Raw genomic sequence first — 5000 nt, forward strand, 5'->3', positions numbered from 1 at the left:
TTTACAACATGTTTTTGAAAAGAGGGTATCTTCACAATTTGTTGACACCCATTGAAGAAGAAATTTCAAGAGGCTGAGGGACTAGACACCTCCCATTATTAGGTTCATCCAATGGTAATGACACATTCACTACCCCTACATCTAAGTAAAGTTTTGACCAAGAACACTGAGTTCACCATTGCATTTGTGGTCAAATGTAATTCATACTTTAGGTCTATCAAGGACAGTGTAGTAAGAAACTAGAACATTTTAAGGATTGCTGAAACAGTTCTTAATGTGTTGGGGGAGACACCCAAAATTGTTTATAAAATAGGGAGGAATATGACCATTTTTTTTTTTGAAATTGCAGTTTCTTTTTCCCTTAAGAACTCTTTCAGGGACTCAGAGATGTGGAGCCTGTTCGTAATGTTCATATATTCTTGAACAAGAAACTATTTTCTTTGACAACTATTTTAATTCCAAGATCAAGTTAGTTTATGGCAACTGTCTCACCAATGGTATATTGCTTGCTGCCGCTCTTGTCCCTGCCTTTATGTTGGGAAGACAGAGAAACAGTTTAGGAAAAGGATTTATGAACACAGCTATGACCTAGTGAGACAGAAAAAGGCCAGTTCACTTTACAAACATTCATGTCTTGCACAGTTTTCCGCAAATTCCAGTTAGGCATCCTGGAAATTGTTCCTATGAATGAATGTGGTGGCACCTGGGAATTACTCTTGGAAAAAAGAGAATTATTTTGGCAGATCAAATGAAACTCATATGCCCACCCATATTAATGAGTTTATTTCTTTTACCCCTGCTCTGAAGATTAGGTCCCTGAAGCTGTAAACTGTTTTAAGTGTTTTTTTTCACATTTATTTCTTCACATGATTTTGTTATGCATTTGTATGTATTTTCATTAAAAAACATAATATGATATGTATTCTAATTTGTATGCAATTTAAACAGTTGTACTTGTTTCATTCTGTGTTTTTCTCCTTTAAATTTTCATTTATTCCTAATTTTATTGTATTTATATACAGTACATACTATATTATAGTGTGATGTTATATGTGTATGATATATTTACTCACCCACATATTAAAATTGCCACAGTTATGATTTCTTTCATGGCACTATACTGATTATTGTCCAGAAATTAGTATATAAAGTGGCAAGTAACATCCATCCACACTGCTAGCACAAATTTAGCTAACCTTGTTCTGCTTGTCATAAGTCTGTTATGCCTCTCTTAAGCTTTCTTTACCATTATGTCACCCACATCATGCTACACAGCATGTAATGTTAATAATGTTTTAAAATTATCTGGAGGATTCTGTTTGTAACATGTTCAGGTGATGGATTAAACCTTCATCTAATGTGAAGTGTAAACTGTTCTTATTACAGAACAGAATACTGTGCACACTTTTCAGGATATGTGGTCATACTCAAATAGTTAGCATATCTGTAGCACAGAATACTGTACACACATACTCAAATAGTTAGCATATCTGCTGAATTAGAATAATCATTTAAAAAAAATGTACCGCCCCTTGTCATTTCTCAAAAGCTGTGCACACAATTCAATTTTAATTTGCAGTGAGGCCTGCAAAGCAGCTAACAACTGTACAATGTTATAGAGGTAGGCATTAATGATAAAAATTGTGGAAGGCACATACTTTAATGTACTCATTGTTTGGCACATTTGCAGTAATGATCACATTTACTTAGCTAATGCCATCGTGACATCATTTGTAAAAAGTGAATGATTTGGATTTGAACCCTGTTTTATCTGTGTTGTAACCAGGAGCTTACTGCTGTTACACCTGATGCCACAGGGAAAACTTAGCAGCAGGTGTATTTTTTACACTCAGTACTGTCCAGAGTGCTGAAGGCTGTGCATCGCTGATTAGCATCTGCTCAAAGGAAGGCAGACCAACAGAAATATTACTAATTTACCATTTAAGCAGAGAACCATGTTTGTGCATCACTTAACTCTGTGTAAATTGGGAAGGCAATAACAACAATTTTTAATCTCATAAAAGTTATAGGTTCATAGGCTGGTACTAAGCTAACTGCCTTTGCAGGCCATTCTAAGCCTAGCCACTTACCCCATGTGAGAATTAAACCCTGCATCTTCTGTTTGTAAGGCAAACACCTTAACCATTATACCATCCTCCCACATGAAACAACATTGCCAATATAAACTACTTTGTGAAGAGCATAGTATCTGTTAGCTAATTATCACAGAACACATATTCCTAACTAATCCTCACATGTGCTAACACTTTGCCATCGATCATGCAAATAAGTTTCTCAGAAGTGCAAATAAGTTTCTCAGAAGTGCGCTGAGTAAACAGTTATCTTTGAGCTCATCAAAATCCATTCATTAACACAACAGAAGGGAAGGGAATTTTTCTTCACTAAAGACACCTAGACTCATGTGTGCCCTGCAGCAATGCACTTGCAAATGATGTCTCAGTAAAAGGTCCAGTGTCAAATACACTACAGAACTAAAGAGCACATCTGCATTGTTACATGCATTATGGGTTTATGCTGACACTGTCCTTTGATCATAACTGATCAAAACACATTGATATTGTCAGAAAAATATAGGACCATGGACATCAATTCATCAGAATATGAATGCACATGCATTAACACTTGCAGTCCTGCTGTTTCCAAAGTGTGTGTGTGTGTGTGTGTGTGTGTGTGTGTGTGTGTGTGTGTGTGTGTGTGTGTGTGTGTGTGAGAGTATTTGAGTGCGTTATGTAAACAACATACTGAGAAAAGGTACATATATGTTTCAGTTCTGTAACATGCATTCATAAAAGCTTATTTCACCTAGGTTACCAAGATGTTTGTTAAAGTATTTTTGCACATTGTAATCATAAAAGCAAATCTGTAGTCCAGCCTTTACAAGTTTAATAACAGTATATGTTACTTGTAATATTATGATGATGACAACCTCTATAAAGACCACTATGGCAATGTAGATATCAGACTTTTGTGATGGAGTGAATGCTAAGTACTCTCTTCTGCAGCTGGACTAATTACATAGGCAGGGATTCAAATTGCACAACAGTCAACTTGTATGTATGCCTGTATGTCTAACTGTGTATTCCTCACTCAAGTCTCATTGAGAAAAAATACAGTGGTACATGATTACACAGCAATTTCATACAATTCTCCCAACATTTTCTTCTCAGCATACACTGATGATGTCAACAGCTATAAAGTGTTCTCTGACAATATGAAAGTCAGACTTGTGCTGTGGTGCTAGTGTTAAGTACTGTGTTCTCTAACTTGTGTAAGTAGGTAGATATGGATTATAATCTCATTGCAATCAACGTGTGTGTGTGTGTGTGTGTGTGTGTGTGTGTGTGTGTGTATGTTCAGTTAACTCTGATTTTGGGGACCATTTTTGAACAGCATGTGAGACACTCCTACCAGCATCTTCTTCTCACCATACACTTATGATGTCATCCACTATAATGTGTTCTCTGACAATATGAAAGTCAGACTTGTACTGTGGTGTTAGGGTTAAGTACTGTATTGTCTTGTTTGTGTAACTAGGTAGGTAGGGGTTTTAATTTCACTGCAATTAACTAGTGTGAGTGTCTGTTCAGCTGATTCTCATTTTGGTGACCATTTTTGAACATAGTATAAGACACTCTTACCAACATCTTCTCAACATACACTAATAATGGCATCTGCTATAAAGTGTTGTCTGACAACATAAAAATCAGACTTGTGCTGTGGCGCTAACATTAAGAACTTTTTCCTCTAGTTAGGGGTTCTAATCTCACTGCAGTTGTGTTGTGGGTCTGTGTTCAGTGAACTGTAAGTCAGGAAACCATTTTACAACAACATGCGAGACATTCCTATCAACATATTCTTCTCACCATACACTGATGACTTCATCTGCTAGAAAGTGTTCTCTAACAATGTGAGTGTCAGATATTTTGCTGTGGCAGTCAATTTGTTTGTGGATGAGTGTTAATGTAGCCTCTGACATAATAAATCAGTTTGGAGAGACAGTAACATCTCTCAGACACCACCCTTTCTCCGTAACAAGGTTCACATTCACATAAAGCAAAGGACTTTCCTGACCATGTTCAAGTGGAACCTACATCAATGGATGGTTAATGATAATTGTACTCCTGGTGTTATGCCCATGTCCCTCATGGATAGAGGCAATTGTTCTTAGATCATATAGCACATGCTTATAATTGAGTGAAATTTTCTCACCTAGCTATTTTAAATTTTGAAACTCGAGTAATATGGCTAGGCTTTTATATGATCTTGGAACACAAGCCTAGTACTCTCCTACGAACCTATGAAACTATGAAGTCCAATTGTATATTACGTACACCTATAGTGAGACTGTACAGCATCATGGACGTAACAGCACATCACAGCAGTATTAACACTTAGTAGCATTTCCCTTATAAAACAAATATTTGCAAACTTTCAAAATGTTAGTAGTGGTCATGAAATGAGTTCCTGAGGTGCAAACCAGTGGCAAAGCCACAACCACTAGTCGTTTAAGTGCATATACATATAGAATGGACTCTAAGGGTATGTGCAAAGCCGCAACCACTAGTCCTGTAAGGGTATATACATATAGAGTGGAGTAGCTGGAAATGTTGGCTTCTAAGGGTATACACATATATATATATATATATATATACATATAAATACATAGAGTGGAGTAGCCGGAAATGTTGCTCAACTTGGATCACTAGGGCAGTTGCACTTATAGCTTTTTTGCACATGGCAAAGCATTACAGACACTCAGACACACTATACCCAAAGCTGCTTTTTTTTCTGTGACAGCTGAATTAAATATGAAGCTCTACTGGTTTCTGACATTGTAAGGGCAATGTGGAATAAACAAGTTATTTCTAGGCAGAGGGCACTAGCTTTCATGTTTTACTTTTAGTAACTGTTTTAATAACAGTTGTGTGTGCATGCACATCTTACATATGCTCTGGTGTATACATGTAGATGTGTATGTA

General features: G+C 36.5%; 1 protein-coding gene across 1 annotated transcript in view; it reads right to left on the bottom strand.

Moving 5' to 3' along the window:
- LOC122808528 overlaps nt 1-5000 on the bottom strand; it is a 525331-nt gene that overhangs the window by 143046 nt on the left and 377285 nt on the right. The gene's annotated exons all lie outside the window — the stretch shown is intronic.

The sequence above is a fragment of the Protopterus annectens genome, chromosome 8.part0, assembly GCF_019279795.1.
Source record: "Protopterus annectens isolate FY-2018-M chromosome 8.part0, PAN1.0, whole genome shotgun sequence".
Lineage (NCBI taxonomy): Eukaryota > Metazoa > Chordata > Ceratodontiformes > Protopteridae > Protopterus > Protopterus annectens.